The sequence below is a fragment of the Protopterus annectens genome, chromosome 15.part0 (genome assembly GCF_019279795.1).
Source record: "Protopterus annectens isolate FY-2018-M chromosome 15.part0, PAN1.0, whole genome shotgun sequence".
NCBI classification, from domain to species: domain Eukaryota; kingdom Metazoa; phylum Chordata; order Ceratodontiformes; family Protopteridae; genus Protopterus; species Protopterus annectens.
The window spans coordinates 61,102,627-61,127,853 of record NC_056749.1 but is presented as its reverse complement, the minus strand read 5'-3'; the positions used below and the strand labels follow the sequence as shown (position 1 = coordinate 61,127,853).

Here is a 25,227-nt window from a genome sequence, read left to right as displayed (position 1 = left end):
CTGTATATACTATTCCAGTGATATTGCCTCACCCTGTCTGTATAGACTATTCCCATGATATTGGCCTTACCCTGTCTGTATACACTATTCCCAAGATATTGCCCCCAGCCTGTCAATATACATACCCATGATATTGCCTCACCCTGTCTGTATACACTATTCCTATAATATTGCTCTCTCCATGCCCATATACAATATTCCCTTGATATCACCCCCACCCTCTCTGTATGCACTATTTCCAACTATTCCCTTCATATTGACCTCACCTTGTCTGTGTACACTGTTCTTATGATATTGCTCTCACACTGCCTATATACACTATTCCCATGATATTGCCCCCCACCTGGTCAGTATGCACTATTCCCATGATATTGCCCACTCCCTGTCTGTATACACTATTCCCATGATATTGCCCCCACACTGTTGGTATACACTACTCCCATGATCTTGCCCCCTACCCAGTCTGTATACACTATTCCCATGATATTGCCCCCACCCTGTCTGTGTACATTATCTGCATGGCATTGCCCCACCCTGTCTATATACACTGCTCCCATGATATTGCCCTCACCCTGTCTTTAGACACTGTTCCAGTGATATTGCCTTTACCTTGACTGTATACACTGTTCTCTTGATATTGCCCTCACCTTGTTTATTTACACTATTTTTATGATATTGCCCTCAGCCTATCTGTATACAATATTCCCATGAAATGATCCTTGCCCTGTTGTTATACACTTTTCCTATGATATTGCCTCCACCCTGTTGATATACATTCCCATGATATTTCCCCACCCTGTCTTTATACACTATTCCCATGATATTGCCCCCACTCTGTCTATATAGAGTATTCCCATGATATTGCTCTCACCCTGTCTGTATACACTATTCCCATGATATTGCCCCCACCTTGTCTGTATACGGTATTCCTATGATATTGGCTGCACCCTGTCTGTATACAGTATTCTTGTGATATTGCTTGCACCCTGTCTGTATGCACTTTTCCCATGATATTGCTCTCACCCTGTCTGTATACACTATTCCAGTGATATTGCCCCACCCTGTGTGTATAGACTATTCCCATGATATTGCTCTTACCCTGTCTGTATACACCATTCCCATGATATTGCCCCCATCTTGTCTGTATACACTATTCTCATGAGATTGACCCCACCCTGTCTGTATACACTATTGCCATGATATTATCCTCGCTTTGTCTGTATACACTATTCCCATGATATTGCCCCCCCCTTTTCTGTATACAGTATTCCTATGATATTGGCTGCTTCTTGTCTGTATACAGTATTCTTGTGATATTGCTTGCACCCTCTCTGTATGCACTTTTGCCATGATATTGCTCCCACCCTGTCAGCATGCATTATTCCCATGATATTGACTCCACTCTGTCTGTATACACTATTCTCATGATTTTGCCCCCACCCTCTCTGTATACACTGTTCCTATGATATTAGTCACATCCTGTCTGTATACAGTATTCTCGTCATATTGCTCAGACCCTGCCTGTATGCACAATTCCCATGATATTGCCTCCACCCTGTCTGTATTACTAGTCCCATGATATTGCCCCCACCCTGTCTGTATACACTGTTCCCATGATATTGCCCCCACCCTGTCTTTAGATACTATTCCAGTGATATTGCCTTCACCCGTCTGTATACATTGTTCTCTTGATATTGCCCTCACCCTGTCTATTTACACTATTTCTATGATATTGCCCTCATTCTGTCTGTATACACTATTCTCATGACATTGCCCTTGCCCTGTTGGTATACAGTATTCCCATGATATTACCTCCACCCCTGTAGATATACATTCCCATGATATTTCGCCACCCTGTCTGTATACACTATTCCCATGATATTGCCCCCAATTTGTCTGCATGCACCATTCCCATGATATTGCCCCCACCCTGTCTGTGTACACTATTCACATGATATTGCCCCACCCTGTATATATACACTATTCCCATGAGATTATACTCACTTTGTCTGTATACACTATTCCCATGATATTGCCCCCCACCCTGTCTGTAAACAGTATTCCTATGATTTTGTCCGCACTCTGTCTGTATACAGTATTCTTGTGATATTGCTTGCACCCTATTTGTATGCACTTTTCCCATGATATTGCAACCACCCTGTCTGCATGCATTAATCCCAAGGTATTGACTCCACTCTGTCTGTATACATTACTCCCATGATTTTGCCCCCACCCAGTCTGTATACACTATTCCCATGATATTGCCCCCACCCTGTCTGTATACGCTATTCCCATGATATTGCTCCCCACCCTGTCTGTATACACTATTCCCACAATATTGCCCCCCACCTTGTCTGCATACAGTATTCCTATGATATTGGCTGCACCTCGTCTGTATACAGTATTCCTGTGATATTGTTTGCACCCTGTCTGGATACACTATTCCCATGATATTGCCCCCGCCCTGTCGGTATACACTAGTCCCATGATATTGCCTCCACCCTGTCGATATACATTCCCATGATATTTCCCCACCCTGTCTGTATACACTGTTCCCATGATATTGCCCCCACCCTGTCTGTATACACTATTCCCATGATATTGCCCCCATCCTGTCTGTATGCACTTTTGACATGATATTGCCCCCACCCTGTCTGTATACACTATTCCCATGGTATTGCCCCCACCCTGTCTGTATACACTGTTCCCATGATATTGCCTTTACCCTGTCTGTATACACTACTCCCATGGTATTTCCCCCACCCTGTCTGTATACACTGTTCCCATGATATTGCCTTTACCCTGTCTGTATACACTACTCCCATGATATTATATTCACTTTGTCTATATAAACTATTCCCATGATATTGTCCCTGCCTTGTCTATATACAGTATTCCTATGATATTGGCTGCACCCTGTCTGTATACACTATTCTTGTGATATTGCTTGCACCCTGTCTGTATGCACTTTTCACATGATATTACTCCCTGTCTGCATGCATTATTCCCATGATATTGACTCCACTCTGTCTGTATACACTATTCCCATGATTTTGCTCCCACCCTGTCTGTATCACTAATCATATGTTATTGCCCCCACCCTGTCTGTATACACTATTCCCATGATATTGCCCCCCACCTTGTCTGTATACAGCATTCTTATGATATTGGCTGCACCCTGTCTGTATACAGTATTCTTGTGATATTGCTTGCACCCTGTCTGTATGCACTTTTCACATGATATTGCTCCCTGTCTGCATGCATTATTCCCATGATACTGACTCCACTCTGTCTGTATGCACTCTTCCCATGATATTGCTCCCACCCTGTCAGCATGAATTATTCCCATGATATTGACTCCACTCTGTCTGTATACACTATTCCCATGATATTGCCCCCACCCTGTCTGTGTACACTATTGCCATAATATTATCCCCACTTTATCTGTATACACTATTCCCATGTTATTGCCCCCCACCCTGTCTGTATACAGTATCCCTGTGATATTGCTTGCACCCTGACTGTATGCACTTTTGCCATGATATTGCTCTCACCCTGTCTGCATGCATTATTCCCATGATATTGACTCCACTCTGTCTGTATACACTATTCCCATTATTTTGCCCCCATCCTGTCTGTATACACTGTTCTTATGATATTAGCCACATCCTGTCTGTATACAGTATTCTCGTCATATTGCTCGCACCCTGCCTGTATGCATGATTCACATGATATTGCCTCAAGCCTGTCTGTATCACTAGTCCCATGATATTGCCCCCACCCTGTCTGTATGCACCATTCCCATGATATTGCCCCCACCCTGTCTGCTTTCACTATTCACATGATATTGCCCCACCCTGTCTATATACACTGTTACCATGATATTGCCCCCACCCTGTCTATAGACAATATTTTAGTGATATTGCCTTCACCTTGTCTGTACACACTGTTCTCTTGATATTGCCCTTACCCTGTCTATTTGCACTATTTCTGTGATATTGCCTCCACCCTGTCAATATACATTCCCATGATTTTTCCCCACCCTGTCTGTATACACACTTTTCTCATGATATCTCCCCCACCCTGTCTGTATGCACTTTCCCATTATATTGCTCCCACCCTGTCTGCATGCATTATTCCCATGATACTGACTCCACTCTTTCTGTATACACTATTCCCATGATTTTGCCTCCACCCTGTCTGTATACACTATTCTCATGATATCTCCCCCACCCTGTCTGTATGCACTTTTCCCATTATATTGCTCCCACCCTGTCTGCATGCATTATTCCCATGATACTGACTCCACTCTGTCTGTATACACTATTCCCATGATTTTGCCCCCACCCTGTCTGTATACACTATTCCCATGATTTTGCCCCCACCCTGTCTGTATACACTGTTCCTATGATATTAGCCACATCCTGTCTGTATACAGTATTCTCGTGATATTGATCTCTCCCTGCCTGTATGCATGATTCACATGATATTGCCTCCACCCTGTCTGTATGACTAGTTCCATGATATTGCCCCCACCTTGTCTGTAAACACTATCTCCATGATATTGCCCTCAACCAGTCTGTATACACCATTCCCATGATATTGCTCCCACTTTGTCTGTATAAACTATTCCCATGGTATTGCCCCCACCCTGTCTGTATACACTATTCCCATGATATTGCCTCCACCCTGTCTGTATGACTAGTCCCATGATATTGCCCCCACCTTGTCTGTATATACCATTCCCATGATATTGCCCCCACCCTGTCTGTATACAGTATTCCTTTGATATTGGTCGCACCCTGTCTGTATGCACGTTTGCCATGATATTGCCCCCACCCTGTCTGTGTACACTATTGCCATGATATTATCCTCACTTTGTCTGTATACACTATTCCCATGATACTGCCCCCATCTTGTCTGTATACAGTATTACTAAGATATTGGCTGCACCCTGTCTGTATACAGTATTCTTGTGATATTGCTTGCACTCTGTCAGTATGCACTCTTCCCATGATATTGCTCCCACCCTGTCAGCATGAATTATTCCCATGATATTGACTCCACTCTGTCTGTATACACTATTCCCATGATTTTGCCCCCACCCTGTCTGTGTATACTGTTTGTATGATATTGGCCACACCCTGTCAGTATACAGTATTCTTGTGATATTGCTCGCACCCTGCCTGTATGCACGATTCCCATGGTATTTCCTCCACCATGTCTGTATAACTAGTCCCATGATATTGCCCCCACCTTGTTTGTATACACCATTCATCGATTCATAGATTCATAGATTAGTACTAAGATAACTGCCCTTGTGAACCATTTTAAGCCTAGCCAATTATCCCTTGTGAGTCTCAAACCCTGCACCCTGTGTTTTTAAGGCAAACACCTTAACCATTAGGCCACCCTCCCACCGTGATATTGACCCCCATCTGTGTACACTATTCGCATGATATTGCCCCACCCTGTCTATATACACTGTTCCCATGATATTGCCCCCACCCTGTCTTTAGACACTATTCCAGTGATATTGCCTTCAACTTGTCTGTGTACACTGTTCTCTTGATATTGCCCTCACCTTGTCTATTTACACAATTTCTATGATATTGCCCTCACCCTTTCTGTATTCACTATTCCCATGATATTGCCCCTGCCCTGTTGGCATATACTATACCCATGATATCGCCTTCACCCTTTCGATATACATTTCCATGATATTTCCCCACCCTGTCTGTATACACTATTCCCATGATATTGTTCCCACCCTGTCTGTATAGACTATTCCCATGATATTGCTCTCACCCTGTCGGTATACACTATTCCAGTGATATTGCCCCCACCCTGTCTGTATAGACTTTTCCCATGATATTGGCCTTACCCTGTCTGTATACACTATTCCCATGATATTGCCCCCACCTTGTCTGTATAAACTATTCCCATGATATTGCCCCCACCCTGTCTGTATACGCTATTTCCAAGATATTGCCCCCAGCCTATCAATATACATTCCCATGATATTGCACCACCCTGTCTGTGTACACTATTCCCATAATATTGCTCTCACCCTGTCCGTATAAAATATTGCCTTGATATCATCCCCACCATCTCTGTATACACTATTTCCATGATATTCCCCCACCCTGTCTGTATGCTCTATTCACATGACATTGCCACCACCCTGTCTGTATACACTATTCCTATGATATTGCCCCCAACCTGTCTGTATTAAACTATTCCCTTCATATTGACTTCACCTTGACTGTGTACACTATTCCCATGATATTGCTCTCACACTGCCTATGTACACTATTCCCATGATATTTCCCCCCCCCCCACCCGGTCTGTATGCACTATTCCCATAATGTTGCCCACTTCCTGTCTGTATACACTATTCCCATGATATTGTCCCCACACTGTCGGTATACACTACTCCCATGATCTTGCCCCCACCCTGTCTGTATACACTATTCCCATGATATTGCACCCATCCTGTCTGTATGCACCATTTCCATGATATTGCCCCCACCTGTCTGTGTACACTATCCACATGATATTGCCCCACCCTGTGTATATACACTGTTCCCATGATATTGCCCCCACCTGTCTTTAGACACTATTCCAGTGATATTGCCTTCACCTTTTCTGTATACACTGCTCTCTTGATATTGCCCTCACTTTGTCTTTTTACACTATTTCTATGATATTGCCCTCACCCTGACTGTATACAATATTCCCATGAAATTGCCCCTGCCCTGTTGGTATACACTATTCCTATGATATTGCCTCCACCCTGTCAATATACATTCCCATGATATTTCCCCACCCTGTCTGTATAGACTATTCCCATGATATTAGCCCCACCCTGGTGGTATACACTATTCCCATAATATCGCCTCCACCCTGTCAATATACATTACCATGATATTTCCCCACCCTGTCTGTATACACTATTCCCATGATATTGTCTCCACCCTGTCTGTCTAGACTATTCCAATGATATTGCCTCCACCCTGTCTGTATAGACTCTTCCCATGATATTGCCCTTACCCTGTCTGTATACACTATTCCCATGATATTGCCCCCCCCCACTTGGCTGCATACGTTATTCCTTTGATATTGGCTGCACCCTGTCTGTATACAGCATTCTTGTGATATTGCTTGCAACCTGTCTGTATGCACTTTTCCCATGATATTGCTCTCACCTTCTCTATATATACTATTCCAGTGATATTGCCTCACCCTGTCTGTATAGACTATTCCCATGATATTGGCCTTACCCTGTCTGTATACACTATTCCCAAGATATTGCCCCCAGCCTGTCAATATACATACCCATGATATTGCCTCACCCTGTCTGTATACACTATTCCCATAATATTGCTCTCTCCATGCCCATATACAATATTCCCTTGATATCACCCCCACCCTCTCTGTATGCACTATTTCCAACTATTCCCTTCATATTGACCTCACCTTGTCTGTGTACACTGTTCTTATGATATTGCTCTCACACTGCCTATATACACTATTCCCATGATATTGCCCCCCACCTGGTCAGTATGCACTATTCCCATGATATTGCCCACTCCCTGTCTGTATACACTATTCCCATGATATTGCCCCCACACTGTTGGTATACACTACTCCCATGATCTTGTCCCTACCCAGTCTGTATACACTATTCCCATGATATTGTCCCCACCCTGTCTGTGTACATTATCTGCATGACATTGCCCCACCCTGTCTATATACACTGCTCCCATGATATTGCCCTCACCCTGTCTTTAGACACTGTTCCAGTGATATTGCCTTCACCTTGTCTGTATACACTGTTCTCTTGATATTGCCCTCACCTTGTTTATTTACACTATTTTTATGATATTGCCCTCAGCCTATCTGTATACAATATTCCCATGAAATGATCCTTGCCCTGTTGGTATACACTTTTCCTATGATATTGCCTCCACCCTGTTGATATACATTCCCATGATATTTCCCCACCCTGTCTTTATACACTATTCCCATGATATTGCCCCCACTCTGTCTATATAGAGTATTCCAATGATATTGCTCTCACCCTGTCTGTATACACTATTCCCATGATATTGCCCCCACCTTGTCTGTATACGGTATTCCTATGATATTGGCTGCACCCTGTCTGTATACAGTATTCTTGTGATATTGCTTGCACCCTGTCTGTATGCACTTTTCTCATGATATTGCTCTCACCCTGTCTGTATACACTATTCCAGTGATATTGCCCCACCCTGTGTGTATAGACTATTCCCATGATATTGCTCTTACCCTGTCTGTATACATCATTCCCATGATATTGCCCCCATTTTGTCTGTATACACTATTCCCATGAGATTGGTCCCACCCTGTCTGTATACACTATTGCCATGATATTATCCTCGCTTTGTCTGTATACACTATTCCCATGATATTGCCCCCACCTTTTCTGTATACAGTATTCCTATGATATTGGCCGCTTCTTGTCTGTATACAGTATTCTTGTGATATTGCTTGCACCCTCTCTGTATGCACTTTTGCCATGATATTGCTCCCACCCTGTCAGCATGCATTATTCCCATGATATTGACTCCACTCTGTCTGTATACACTATTCCCATGATTTTGCCCCCACCCTCTCTGTATACACTGTTCCTATGATATTAGTCACATCCTGTCTGTATACAGTATTCTCGTCATATTGCTCAGACCCTGCCTGTATGCACAATTCCCATGATATTGCCTCCACCCTGTCTGTATTACTAGTCCCATGATATTGCCCCCACCCTGTCTGTATACACTGTTCCCATGATATTGCCCCCACCCTGTCTTTAGATACTATTCCAGTGATATTGCCTTCACCCGTCTGTATACATTGTTCTCTTGATATTGCCCTCACCCTGTCTATTTACACTATTTCTATGATATTGCCCTCATTCTGTCTGTATACACTATTCTCATGACATTGCCCTTGCCCTGTTGGTATACAGTATTCCCATGATATTACCTCCACCCCTGTAGATATACATTCCCATGATATTTCGCCACCCTGTCTGTATACACTATTCCCATGATATTGCCCCCAATTTGTCTGCATGCACCATTCCCATGATATTGCCCCCACCCTGTCTGTGTACACTATTCACATGATATTGCCCCACCCTGTATATATACACTATTCCCATGAGATTATACTCACTTTGTCTGTATACACTATTCCCATGATATTGGCCCCACCCTGTCTGTATACACTATTCCCATGATATTGCCCCCGCCCTGTCGGTATACACTAGTCCCATGATATTGCCTCCACCCTGTCGATATACATTCCCATGATATTTCCCCACCCTGTCTGTATACACTATTCCCATGATATTGCCCCACCCTGTCTGTATACACTATTCCCATGATAGTCCCCCACCCTGTCTGTACGCACTATTCCCATGATATTGCCCCACCCTGTCTCTATACATTATTGTCATGATATTGCCCCCACACAGTCTGTATGCACTATTCCCATGATATTGCCCCACCCTGTCTCTATACATTATTGTCATGATATTGCCCCCACACAGTCTGTATACACTATTCCTATGATTTTGTCCCCACCCTTCTTCCAACCATATTTAACTAAAACAAATAACTTTATCAACACCTCAAAACCAACAGGTACAAACAATATAGAATTCAAGAACTTCAGACGTACATATCTCCTACATGCCTATGATCAAGTCTCTAAATGAAAGTAAATTTGTGTTTCCCAAAATGTTGAAACTGCTAAGATTCATACAGATACATTCTAATTGTAAATGGATGAATGTATTACGTTGTTGGATCCAACAAGATCAAAATAACCGTGGAAGTTTAAAATCAAACCAGTGTGGTGGTCTACTAGCATAAATAAACTCTACAGAAAAAGAAATAAATTCCTGAACCTATACATTAAACAAAAGACGCTCATATCATGGATGATATGAAACAACTAGTTAAGAATCTAAAAAATAAGGGTGTCCATAAATTCAGACTAGTAACAGAAGCCATAGAAAATTAAAATGAATTCTTCAGTTATGTTAGGAAATTAAGGAATTACACTCAACACAGCTTAGAACTAATTTACTACCTACTGTGATCCAGGGGATATTGCCAACAGTAAACAAATCTAGTGCAAATTTCACCTCAGAAATAAGTATATAAAGGCCGCTTATACCAAAAAGGCACAGACCATCAATCATCACAAAAGCACATGAATTAAAAATACTCTCCAGAACAAAAGTATACTACATCAGTGGGGCCTACAGAGTAACCTAATAAATAGAAGTTTGAGTTAGCACCGGCAGTCCCACTCCTTATGCTCTTTAACCTGAGTTTAGCAATGGACTTTGTGCCACAGGGGTGGTGCACAGTTGATGTGATGCCACTACTAGACAAGCAAAGCCCCATCACTGACCCTGAAAATTACTGACCCTTCAGTCTTAAAAATTGTATATCCAAAGTCACGGAACAAATCATAACGGACCTAATTAACTATGATGTCCGAAATCCTATACTCAACTTCTTGCAGTTTGTTTTTATCAAGGGTAAACCTTTTCTGATGAGTCTGGTAAACTTCATTGAAAGGGTGACCCAAGTGTGGACTGTGGGAAACAGTCCATTCAGTATTACCACACCTTGTCAAGGCATGTGACGCCACGTACCACATGCACATATAATAAACAAGATCAATGAGGGCATGGTGATTGGGGGGGCAGAACTCACACTGTCAGAGTAGGGGGCACATTCTTTGAAATCATGAAGGTGGCTAGTGGGGTCCTCAGACAGCTATACTGAGATGTCTGTCGTTTGGTATCTTTTTCTCAGTGCTCCTTCCAGAGAATGTCAATCTTTGGTTAACAAGGTTCACAGAAGTTTGTTAGATCAGAGTCATTGTCAAGTCCCAGTGTGACATACAGGTACTCCAAGAGGAGCTTATATATGTCAATAATTGGTGTGCAAAATATTCTCAGACTTAACACTAAAATGTGCAACATTCTCACATGTGGTAGGTAACCCTTTTTAGTATAGCTAGCACACCAGTCCAGAAAAAAGAAGTAGTGAAAAACCTGAGTATTTGGGCAAATTGATTCCCTTTGTCTGACTATCATGTTGCACTGGTGATGAGAAAATCTTTTTACCATGCATAGCTCATAGCAAAAGGTATCTCATCTGGGCCAAATAAATCCTCACCTCCCTGTACTCTGCACTAATTCAGCCCATTACAGATTATAATGTCCCCATTCAGGATTTACTTTACTAAGCATATCAAGCAAGACCTGAGCTACCAAAGAAAACTAGAGGCTACATCTCTATAGTCAGTATTGTATAAGCTCCTTAAAGGTGATTTGTGTCATGTTTTTAGAGCAATAATGCATCAGGTTGTCTAAAAACTCTTGTACCTTCAAAAATCAATCAATCCACCTAACACTAGGGCCAGAGATCTAAATCCACTCCAACAAATAAATAGGAAAAGATGTATGGATATATTTATCACCCAGCATCTATTCATTCTGTAGACATACCTCCTCTCCAAATCAAACAAGTCGATCAACTGGATGGGGATTCATAAATTCACCCCTGGTATAATGGTCCTGTCCCTCTCTGAAGAGGGAGGTAAGGCCTAAGGCTGAGTATTGACAATGCAGAAACAGCCTCTTGACTCAGTTACCTTGTAACTCATATGATCCTATGATCTTATAAAATGTAGTTAGAGACCTGGGAACCTGGGTTGATAATTCCTTCTCCTTTGAACTCCATGTAGAAAAGGTTGTCAGGAAATCCTTCTGATTGGCATGACTGATTGCCAAGTGGATATTGTCCATATTTCAAGATGTTATTGCCCTTGTACTCAGCACCGATCAGTCCAATTTTAGAATACAACAGTCCGTTCTATCTTTTGTGATGTACCCCACTAGACATATCAGACAGATGGAAAGACCCCAGTAGCTGCTAACAATAAGAATTTTATTTTAAAAATCTAAAAGCTACTACAAAAGACTAATAGTACTGCCCTCTTTGTTTTTGTCTTACAGGCTTCTCAAAGAAGACGTACCTTGCCTTCTGATAAATCAGGAACTGAGTAGTTCAGAATTTTTAGTATCTTCACAAATCTAAAAGTCCCACACATTCTATAAAAAGGAATATAAACTTGCCTCAGCAGATCAATAAAACAAGGTGGAGAGACATATTTGTTACTCATTGTCTCTCACTGGTTGAAAAGACTCTCCCTTCAGAAATATTCCTTCAAACAAGTCCTGAATAATTGAATGGATATTCATAAATGCAGCCCTGACTTGACTAGCAGCCATCCTTGACAGGGGATGTATAGTGTAGGGAGGGAACCAGCAAGGAGTATTTCTCGCAAAACTCTGTAAGCTTGAATTTCCTGTAATTCCTATGACTAGAAAAAGCTGTGGAATACCCGAAGCCAAATTGTGGCGATATCTAAGGAACAACAGAAGCCTACTGTGGATATTGCAAGAGTATTAGTGTTTTTTCAGTGGATGTACCAGGAATTATAAGGCAGCTTATGAAAAGCTGAAGCAGAAAGTGAGAGAGAAGAAAATCTGAGGCAGAAACGAATAGGGAAGAACCTATAATGTATAATATGGAACCTTGTCAGAAGGTAACAGAGACTGAAGGAATGCATGATGCCTGTGTGACGTCAAAGAGGAAGTGAAGGTCCCCTGTCCACCCTCACACCTAACCCTAAAAGTTAACTTAGAAAAATCTTTCTATAACACTATCATTATTCAACCAAACCACATTCTATGATAGTATGGTTTATTTATTTATTTTTTTTTACATTTGATCAAAGAAATAGAGTATTTATCTGTCTTGCTAAAAAAAATAATGTGGGGTTTGTCTGTATTTTGAGTGTCTACATTTTCATTTTTCAACTTTTTGAAATGTACTCATCTGGGCATTCTGTTTCCTTTTGCCATCAAATAAGTACAGTTTAATGTAACATTGCCAAGTATCCATAACTTACCTGTAAAGCTTAGGGAATCACTTATGGTGATTCTGGTGTTTGAAAACAGAACAACATTACAGTGGTCCGCAAATGAGGAGTCGATCTATCAACAAGAGGTTGACAACCCTACTTATTCAATACTAGCACATCATCTACATATTAATATACTCATGGGCCGAATGGCTGGTATTCAAAACCACACAAAGGAAAATGCCAGCAAGAACAACAACCTCCATTCCAGGCTTGGAAGTTGATGCTGAAATTTATAAGATAGTTAAAGAGAAGAACGCAATCAACAGAAGACGGCAGCGAGGGTTCGTGAGTGACTAAGTGGTGCCCTTGAAACTCAGTTTTATTCATGTTTCATGCTATTATGAGTGAGTGAAGGTACTTTTTGGGAATGATTAGACTACAGGCCTCGGATTTATCTCCATAAGCCGCTGAAAATTGGTATTTCATTTTGCCAGCATTGAGTGGGACTGTAGTGAATTTTTTTTAAGTTTGAAACTGTATCCAGTAGTTTTGGAGTGTCATATTTCGTTCTCCAGAGGTAAGCTGTTGGAACTGAATATCATTATTCTTTGGGGACTTATGTGTAAAATTTTCTGATTTTCCTCAAGATATTAACAGTGTTTTATGCTGCTATATGGGACTTGGTTCGAACAGAACAGCTTTGTTTTCCCTCTCTGCAGGGGTGTAAGCTGTTAAGACTGAATATCTTTACTCCTTTTGGACTTGTGGGTAAATCTCACTTTTTTTCATGATATCTACAGTGTTTGATGCCAGCTATTTTGTCGAGGAAAACTTACGTTTTGTCACTTCTTGGACTTAATGTGCTTGTCATAAACAGCACTCTTGGCACATAAGGATATCCGTGTTTGTTTGTGTTTATATATACCCTGTATGCAGCAGAATCTGCATGCAGCCTCTCTTTTTCAAACTTGAACTGGGGAAGAGCTTACGACAAAAGTGATTCATGTAGCCATTCTTAGTTCAATGCGGTATAAAATATATACCTCCTATGTTTACTTCATCGCACTACTGCCCTCTATGTTAAGTGACACTGGTGTTTGTTAATCGCACTACAGCTGCCCTCTTTGTTAAGTGACACTGGTGTTTGTTAATCGCACTACAGCTGCCCTCTATGTTAAGTGACACTGGTGTTTGTTAATCGCACTACAGCTGCCCTCTATGTTAAGTGACACTAGTGTTTGTTAATCGCACTACAGCTGCCCTCTATGTTAAGTGACACTGGTGTTTGTTAATCCCACTACAGCTGCCCTCTATGTTAAGTGACACTGGTGTTTGTTAATCGCACTACAGCTGCCCTTTATGTTAAGTGACACTGGTGTTTGTTAATCGCACTACAGCTGCCCTCTATGTTAAGTGACACTGGTGTTTGTTAATCCCACTACAGCTGCCCTCTATGTTAAGTGACACTGGTGTTTGTTAATCGCACTACAGCTGCCCTCTTTGTTAAGTGACACTGGTGTTTGTTAATCGCACTACAGCTGCCCTCTATGTTAAGTGACACTGGTGTTTGTTAATCGCACTACAGCTGCCCTCTATGTTAAGTGACACTAGTGTTTGTTAATCGCACTACAGCTGCCCTCTATGTTAAGTGACACTGGTGTTTGTTAATCCCACTACAGCTGCCCTCTATGTTAAGTGACACTGGTGTTTGTTAATCGCACTACAGCTGCCCTCTATGTTAAGTGATACTGGTGTTTGTTAATTGCACTACAGCTGCCCTTTATGTTAAGTGACACTGGTGTTTGTTAATCGCACTACAGCTGCCCTTTATGTTAAGTGACACTGGTGTTTGTTAATCGCACTACAGCTGCCCTCTATGTTAAGTGATACTGGTGTTTGTTAATTGCACTACAGCCTTATATCCTAGTAGAACTGATGTATTTGACTTGATGCGTTTTTTCCAGTTGTCCTGTACTGTTGAAGACAAATGTGATGAACTAGGCGGTACTTAATTACATGCTGTATTTGCTTCTAACTAGCACTATACTGTTAACTGCCTAGGTTTCCCAGTATTACATGACTTTATTTAGTTGAACTTAGCAGATAGTAGTCATACTCTGATATGTTTTCCTAGCCAATTTTGGGTTACACTACTTTGAATTACTCCCTCTCTCATTGTTAAACTTTATTTTGGTATGTGAATCAGCCTGGTGACCTAAAGAGGTGGTTACTGTTACATTTCAGACCTAGGCATTTGCTATTTTACTAGATATATGTATTTAGCATTATCAATGAAATGTTTGTGTATCTTTTTTAACCTACTTATGTAACTACAACATTGAATAACTGTTTTTTTTTTCTTTTCCACTACTTTGTTTCTTTCTTTCTCTAACCAACTTAGCCTTCCAGCCACCCAGCCTGCAGTAAGATTTGTGAAACTAGCTGCCTGGTCATTAAGGACCCTCCAAGCTTTCTCAGCCATCTCAATCCTCTAAGTAACGGATTCAGGTCGCCCTACTTCAGAACCCTGCCATCAAAGAAGCAAGATAGTACGTTATCCTAGAGCTAGCTGTAAAGCTACATGATTTTTAAATAACCTGCGTGTGTATTTAAGGCATGCTACGTAGCCAGGATACCCAGCAGCCATATTCCCCCCTACTCCTTAGGGAGCAAACCCTTATTTTTCCTTAGTATTTCCTTCCATATAAGCTATCCATGTCTTTCCTAACTCTTTAGTAGCTTTCGCCATTCTCTAGCTTCTGCTGCTATATACTTTAGCCCACTAGGTGGCGCCCTAAACTAGGCTTGTCCTGCATGCTATATTCCCATCTCTCTCTAATAGCATATCACTTAGCTATTTTTCCCCAGTATCAGACTGATCCAATCTTCCACTCTATTTACCTTAATCCCCATTCTCCCAGCTAATTTCCTCTGTTTTCCACCCTGTTTCCTCATACTATCCCTACCACTTACCTGTGTCTACTGAGGTATCCTCAGTAGTTAGCTGTTCAATGATTATTCTCTCAGCATTCTCCTCATTTACCTGTCTGTCACGCTCCGTTTGCCCTGCGGGCTCACTCTGCTCCCTACTTTTCCCACCCACCCCCACTACTCCTACATTTATTCTCACCTGTTAACTCCTCCCCTTTTTCTTAACCAATCCTCTCACAGCACATCCCTCCCACCAATTTACTATCTCCTCTCCAACCAACCCCAAAGCCTTCTCTTCTTACCGCCATACCTTTCAGTTTCTCCCTCTCTAACATACTCTCATCTCTTTGTTTATTCCCACTCTCTTACATTACACCAATCAACCATGTCCCCATATCTTACACAAATCCTTCTCACCTCCTGTTTAACCATATTGTTCCTAATTCCTCTTTTCCATGCCCCCTCATATACATCCTACACAGTCCCTTCCTCCTTCCTACCCCCCACTCCACCACTCATCTCTATCTCCACCCATCCAAATCTCACTTTCATTATATATCCCCCCTCAGTATTTCAACCTAATACACTCCACTACTTTAAACTAAAACTTACATTCTGCTCTTTCAAGTGGCACTCACCCAAATCACTCACTAACCTCCCACAATCAACTAAGCCCAAACTACAACTACTGTTCACCTCCTCTTACTGCCTTTCCCTAGCAGGAGATATTCACCCCAACCCTGGTCCTAAAACTATTACCAACTCCACTTCCCCTGTCACGACCAGTAGCACCAATACCACTCCTCCTACCTCATCCAACATTACTAACCAAAAATTCCTAAAAATTCTTTCTCTAAATGCCCAGAGTCTAAAAAACAAAACTGCTCTCTTCCATGCTTGGCTTTACCATACCCCGCCAGACATAGTAGCAGTCTCCGAGACTTGGCTAAAACCCCAGATTTCCAACTCTGAAATTCTACCACCAGGTTTTCAGGCTCTTAGATGTGACCACCCAAACAAAAAAGGTGGAGGAGTAGCCTTAATTTACTCAAATCTACACTTCATGTCTCCTTACCAAAACCCCATTCCTCAATTCAATAATGCAGAATTAGTCATGAGGATACTCAAACTGAATAACTTCAAAAGCATATGTCTTATAGCCCTTTATAGCCCCCCCGGTAACAACACTACCACCCTAGAAGACATTCTTCTATGGGCTTCAACTAATATTAAGCTTGAGACGTACATATTAGGTGATGTGAACATCGACTGGAACAAAATCAATGGCACCAATCCATCTATATCTATTAATCTTTTAAATTTCACTCAACTAACTAATAGCATCACAAGACACAATAAAAAGAACCCCCCAGGTTTCACTCTGGACTGGATTCTAGCCTCCCACCCAAATAAGATCTTATACTCAGGTACCTTACCAGACACCATAAGTGACCACTACCCTGCCTTTATCCATCGAGCAACACACTCGAAGCCACACCCTCACAAATATATCCATACTCGCAACCTCACTAATTTTAATCCTTTAAGTTTCTCTAACACCCTCAAACTAATAAACTGGGATAATCTAAAAACACTTTCACTAGATAACGCTGAAGATTTTTTCATTACTACCTTCTTAGATATCTTAAATTCCCATGCCCCACCTAGAACTAAATGAATGAAATCTAACCCTGCCCCCTGGCTATCTAACGATACTAAAAATCTTATGCAACAAAGAGACAAGACCTGGAAACTGTATCACCAACAACAACTCCGTGAAATGCTTCTTAAATATATGCAACTCCGTAACCTAACCTAAAAACATATCATAAGAGATAAAAAGTCTTACTACACTAAACTCCAGACCAATCACTCCAAAAACCCTAAAGAGTTCTGGACCTCCATCAAGTCTCTACTAAATCCTGGTACAAAAAGAAACCCTTGTCCTGATACCAGTAAAACTGACACAGAATTAGCCACCCTATTCAACTCCATCTTTACCAACTCCATAGCTGAACTCACCAAGACCTTCCCCAATCACAACTCCTCCTCTTTCCTCAAACATTCCCCACATCCTCCCAACCTCCCAATCCTTACTGCCCCCCCTACATTTCACCTAAAGCCCATCTCCACATCCTACTTAAAAAAACTTCTCGCTAGACTTAAGCCATGCTCCCCAGTCCCAGACAATATCCCCCTCTCTCCATCTAAAGCTCGCTGCTGATGGCATTGCCATCCCCATCAGCATTCTCATCAATAGATCCATACAGGAGTCTTATGTTCCCAAACTGTGGTGTGCTGCCTTTATCCTTCCCCTCCATAAAGGAGGTAAAAATAATACTATCTCTAACTTCTGTCCAATAGCCATTCTCTCCCCAATCTCAAAAATACTTGAGAAATGCATCCACCTCCAGCTCATGCCTTACCTTACTGATAATCATCTCCTCACCCCTACACAACATGGTTTTTGTTCTGGACATAGTACAATAACTGCTCTTCTCTCTTTCTTAGACTTAGTAAGTCATGCCCGTGATTCTGGAGAAATTGTATCCACTATCCTTCTAGATCTTTCCAAAGCTTTCGACACTGTTTCCCATACCCACCTTCTAAATCATCTTTCTAATCTTAATCTCACACAGAACACCCTATAACGGTTTAACAGCTACCTTTCTAATAGATCCCAAGCTGTGAAATGGCAAACTGGCACCTCAGACTTCCTAACTTCCTACCCACCCCTACTGGCGTTCCCCAGGGATCCATACTCGGCCCAATGCTCTTCAATGTATTTATTAATGATTCTCATGCTGCCATTCCTAATACTAAAATAGTGCGATACGCAGATGACTCAACATTAGTTTGCTCTGCTTCTAATCTCCCTGACTTCCTAGCAAAAACTCAATTGGCCTTTTCTACAACTGAAAACTGGATGCTTCAAAATCATCTCTCCCTAAATGCTAATATATCAAAAATTCTTCTTTTCTCCCCCTCAAAAACCCTCCAGACTGACAATCTTTCAGTATCTTTAGCAATACTAACTCCACTATAGAAATTGTCCCTTCTGCTAAACTACTTGGAGTTACCATAGATGAACATCTAAAATTTGACACACATGTTCAGCTAAACATTAAAAAAACTCACCAGAAACATGGCATGTTATATAGACACTCCCAATTCCTCTCTTCATCTACCAGACAAGCTCTTGCCACCACCTATTTACTACCTTCTCTTCTATATGGTGATCCCCTACTTACCAACTTATCCTCTTCCATCTCCTCAAAACTAGAAACATGTTACAAAAATATTGCTAAATTTTCAACTAAAGCTAATTACTCCTCTCACCACTGCACATCTCTCCACCTGCTAAACTGGCTAGAACTTCCCAATCAACTCAGCTTCCTTCAACTCACTACTAACCACAGACTAATCTTCAAACCAAGTCTATGCCCTGCTTTAGCAAATATCTTACCCTTTTACACCCCCACAGAGCCCTGAGATCTGCACACCAGAATCCCCTCTCTGTATACAGTCCTAAACGTCCTGCTGGTCACCGTCTACTCTCTTCTTCCCTAGCTAAAAGATGGAATTCCCTCCCTTCTTCTCTTAGAATCTCTGAAAACTATGAATGCTTTCAAACTCAGCTTCATTCCTACCTTACACAGCACTGGAAATGTAACTGTATTCTCCCTACTTAACCTACTTACTCTCTTCTATGTATGCTTCCTCATACAGCTTCTCTACTTATTCATCCACCCCAGCCTGTTCTCCTAAACACCTACCTCACTCTAAATCTAAAGACCCCTTAAACATCTGCCTCCCTCTAAGTCAAATTCAACACCAAATTATTAATAATGTTTTCCTACCTTAAATGTACACAATGTAAATACTGTATATAGTCCCTGATCTCATCCCCTCTTACTGAAAGCAATTAATCTTTAATAACTACCTGTATTAAGCTGATGCAGTTTAACTATGGCAATCATACATTTCATGTGTGAACTCCACTTTTATTAATGTTCACCACCTCTCTAAGAATACTCCAGACACTATAATCTATGCTCTACTAACAGTGTACTTCCCACCTATTTCTCCTCCATTTCTGCTAAACCTCAATATACAACATTCAAATTTTTAACCCTCAACTAATAATTGCTTTCCCTTTAATTGTGACTCTTCTCTTGCCTCTATCACTTAATTATAGTACAAATAGTTCTCTATACAACTTTGTAAATATGTTTATGAACTGTCTTGCCATTATGCATTTGGACTTTTTCTCATTAGTTTGTATTATTTCATTTTTGTTTAATTGCTTGTGATGTGGAGCTTTTCTCCCTGGGCCTCCACTGAAAACGGGCTCTTTGAGCCCAGTGGACATCCCCGGTAATCAAACTGGAAATAAATAAATAAATAAATGTTTACCTGATAACAGTGGTAACATTTTATAACCATTGCTACCTCACATCACCCTTTCAGCATCTCATTCAATATGTAGTAAATAAAATTGGACAAATTAAAAAAAAACACATATTTTTGCATGACGGCTGGTCTCATTGCAAGCCATTGTTTCCTGTTCATGGTAACTTATTTTAGATATATCTGCAGAGATATCAATGCAGTATTCATGTTAGGAGAGCAGTTAGTCATTTCTATAATTGCTACTATGCATAATAACTGTGACGACCTTCCACCGGACCAGTAATCAAGGAGCCTCAATCCTCACCACTGGCAACAGTGGAGGACTTCACTGAGAGGATGACAGGTACACACACAGTATTTCCAGATGCAGCTCTCAGCATCAAGTGCAGTTTCCCTAGGAGCACACAAAGACTATCAGTCAGTCCAGGGCTTGTTTCTCCCCCTTCTTCCAGATCCCCAATAAGACTCCACACTGGCACAGCTATAGAGTTGAGATCTCAGCTGAATTGTCAAGCCTAGACCTCCAGCATCCTCTCTATCCAACCAGTCCTTTGTATCCTTGCTCAAGTAGCTAACACACACACACTCTTTGATGTTTGTTTCACACACACACACACACACACACACACACACACACACACACACACACACACACACACACACACACACACACACACACACACATCTGAGAAAGGCTGGCACAAGTTTACTAGCTATGCCCCCTTCTGCCCAGACTATAAGATAGTTACCACTGCCACCAGTCACTCCTAATCAGCTATTTTAGGGCCCTTAACAAAGGGTGTCCAATTTTACTGTGTAATATTAATAATAATACAAATGGTAGTTTGACCAAGAGCAAGGCTATTAGAAGTGGCCCACAGAGTGTCAGAAATGTGCAGGTACTCTCAAAACTTAAACATCTCTACACAGATTAGCCACAATGATAGGTTTAAATATATTTAATAATAAATAATAAAAGAACAAGAAAATACTCAATACATATTCACAGTGACATCAGAGTTCAAAACCACAGGAAATATTTAAAATAGCATTGCAGTACAGGCTCACACAAATAAAGAAAAACATCTAAACTAAGCTTCACTATATTCCTGACTATATCTAAGATAATTATACTGCTCCCTAGAAAGTTACTTTATATAGAGGAAGATAGATGTGGTGAATGTTTTTTCTTGTTGTTGTCAGGTCCAAGACAGAATGACGAATGCTCTGTCTCACTGAGAGACTTAAAATAATATCTAAAATATTACTACTGGGATAACGTGCAGAATGACATCACTTCTTATCACCTGACTTCTAGTTCCCATGCAAAACAACCATTGATAGAATGATAGAGGTGGTAGCATTTATCATCTACCTGTAAAAATAGATAGACAAGGGCTTTTGCTCAGCTCTTTGGCAGATGCTAGAAGTCATAAAACAATTACATTCCATTATGCTTCCCAAAGAAGCAATTAATTTACTCCAAAGACAACACAGCTAGCTTCCTAGTACTGACTTTCTGTCTCTAGCTGCATTGAAAACTTGAGAGATAGCCTCTTTATTGCTTAGCCTATAAAGTAATTTAATTTCAGATATTTTTTCAAAATTTGCTGGACTTGAGGTTAACCTTTCAGTTTCCACTGTTAAGCATATACATTTAAACAGTTTCAATAGTGCAGGTACATTTCTGCTCTCTTCCAGTAGGACACAGTGCGATTATATTTCAAACACAGCACTCTGCAAATATCTTTCAAGACACGTTTGTACAAGCAGTTTGATATACACACAACATACAGTTCTAATACATTTGTAACACAAGCATCTTATATAAATCATTTTGATATTCACCAATTATAATTATTTACAAAATTCCAGCTAATTGTGCTGGCAGTATCTCCTTTTGTCACAATAACAAAAATAGAATTGCAGTTACGGCATTCTGTTATATACTATAAACATGGTATCACAATAAAAATTATTATGATCATGAGAGATTTAGTTTACATTAAAAAGCGTTCAGGCTGCTCCCCAGTTTATAGATAGTTCATTAGCTTTATCATTAATGAAGCATATCTGGGTAGATGCTGGATTATAATTAATGTATACAGGCCGCTATCATTCAGTTTTTATTTTAAATATATCATAGGTCAAGTGATCACTCTGTTAATATGCCTTATTCTCTTGCTGATTTCTGTCTCTTGGCTTTAATGTTGGCTGTGGATATATAGAGACCATTTACATTAGTTCACTCACCTAATTAACAAATAACACATTGTGCTGATTTTTTTAATTGCTGTAAATACATAAATAAAACATGAATACGGATTGTTGTCATGATGTCTTTGTGAGTTTGTGAGTTATTTTGACATCAGTTTTCCATAAAAGTTTCTTTGTGGACAGATATGAAATTTGTTTCATTTCAGTTCCACATTTGTTGGCAGATTCCATTTTTTTCTGCTTAGTACATGGTTTTATGTACTAAGTATATGCAGTTATTTTGCTATGAAAATATAACTGATGATGGATTCATTTAGATATTTTGGTATGATATTTTTGTGCAATTTGCAAGTTTTTAATGAGAATTAGTTGATTTTCCCATGGATTTCTTAATGGAAACTATTACATTTACCAATGTGATCACATAGATTATTTTCCCTTTTGTGTAAAAAATAAGGTTTAGTTCAATAGTTTGCATTCCATTTTTTCCATCTTTTTAGGTTTACTTGATATTTATTTCCCCTCAATTTCATCTCTTTAGGTGGTGCGATATGTATAGATGCAGAGCAGATTCATGCACGCAGCTAAGAAGAGAAGTGAACAAGGTGAAATTTCTTCAAGACAACAGTGAGTGATCAAAGGCCACATTTGGCTAAGGAAATACAAACAGAAAAAATTAATATGACACCACATATCTACTCATTTCTGTAATTTCAGATAGGTATGGCATTTCTTTTTTCAGCTTTGCTTCTTTGTAGTTTATTACTATAGATTATTTTCCTCCATACTATCTCTGCTGTAGACATTTGCTTAGTTGTAGAAGGAAAAATAGGCCTATCTAGTTTGCTCTTTGAAATACTTTAACACTATACCTTTCCTCCATCTGGAATGTTCCACTTACTGTTTTTTCACACAAATTCATGTCCTGCTTAATACCTGGATTCCCTCTCTACCATCCATTTAAGTAGTTCATTCCATGAGTCCACAACTTCTCTGAGAAAAAGAAAATATAAAGAACAAGAAGCAGTCAATCTCTGAATTATGCTGCTTGAGTGCCTTCCTTCCCCCTCTGTACTTTCTTTTTAGAATGACCCCTCCATCTGTCTGACATGATCTTGTATGCCATATTATGTCCGTTGTTTCTTCAGGGCTCAAGTTGTGGTCTGACCAGAGCTCTTCAGAGTGGAAACATTACCTTCTTGCTTCTGAATTTGTCATGTGGAGGATATACTGGAATTTTGTCCTGCTGCTCTCACTCTGTTCCATATAGGCCCATTCAGGTGTGATCAACCCACTCAGATCTATTTCCTGCTTTGTAACCATCAGTTTTGTAGAATAACACGTGTGGTGTACCTTTAAGAAGTATTTCCAAGACCTGTGTGTGCATATAAATATCAAGTGCATGTTAGCTTCAGTGCCATTTTAAAGGTGCAGCCAGAATGTTAACATCTATGTGCATGATAGCTAGTTTTTTTTATAAGTTAAAGTTACTTAACCTCATTTATGATGTGTTTGCATACTCTAAAGCTGCTTGAACAAGAACCCATGATGCTTGCTTGTTTTATCTTGACCTGGTGAGTGACATGGTGTCAGAAGTGGGATTGTAAAGACTATTTTTTAGAGCTATGAGGTGCAGAGGTAATGACAAAGGCAAATTAAAAAAACTGAGAGCAAAAGAGGGCCAGAAACAAGTTAAAGGTAAAGAGAACATACACAAATCATTTATTTATTAAAAGAGGTTAAATGGAAAATTACAAGGGCACAAAACATATTGTTAAGCAAACAAATAGCACAGAAATGTATTATCCAAACTAACAAGAAATATGCTTTCATTTTAAGAGTTTATTGAATAATTGGTGGGTGTGGATATTAAGTATTTAAGCTCAAGAATGGTTTTACATTTTGTATTTCTGAAGAAGTCTTTCTGACGAAAGCAGTGAATAAAATTTTAGCACACTAATTTTGGGAGTCGTTCCTCTGTTGCCATCAGTGTTTTTTTGATTTTTATTTTGTTATACACAGAGTGCTGATTTTGGTTGTTGTTGGTGTTTGGATGGCTTGTGCTCTGGACGAAGACCGTTTGGATTTAACTTTACATCCAGTTCAGGACAGTCAGCAGTCTTTGTTAGCAGCCTTTTTCTCTGAACTTGGTAATATTAAAAGGACTTTAGCAGCTTTGACTAAGAGATTTTGTCAAAGTAAAGCCGGTTTAAGGACTGATGGTTACGTTTTTTTACAATCATTATGAACTGAAGCTGCACCAGCAGTTGCTGATAAAGGGGTGAGTGGCATCAATAGAGTCATCCTGTACAAAGATATATCAGCAGCTTTAAATCACAATCCTGACTCTTTTACTTCATTGACTCATTCTACAGAGTGCAATAATACTGATAATAATATTTTGTCCAACCAGCTTTTTGAGCTGGAAAAGGGACTTATGGAGAACAAATATTTTGATTGGTGTATTTGTTCTAAAATTGTTTACAAAGAGCTCAAGTTTTTTAAAACCCCTAATGGAGTACACCAAGATGGGCCCTTTTTTGCGGATTTCACTGAATTTTTTAATAATGTGGGACTTGATTTCCTGAAATTATTAATTAAACGTAACAAGTTGATAAAGCAACTAAAGGTGAACCTTGAGGCTTTGGATAGTAGTATCACAGAGAAATT

At 40.2% G+C, this 25,227-nt stretch overlaps 1 protein-coding gene across 2 annotated transcripts in view; it reads left to right on the top strand.

Moving 5' to 3' along the window:
* Positions 1-25,227, top strand: part of SPRY3 (sprouty RTK signaling antagonist 3) — a 420,749-nt gene that overhangs the window by 320,130 nt on the left and 75,392 nt on the right. Inside the window, exon 2 of one of the 2 annotated variants that reach the window (XM_044057748.1) lies at positions 23,099-23,184. The gene's annotated coding sequence lies outside the window, so the exon portion shown is untranslated. Of the gene's footprint in view, positions 1-23,098; positions 23,279-25,227 lie in introns of both variants that reach the window. The other variant, XM_044057746.1, reaches the window with a different exon arrangement.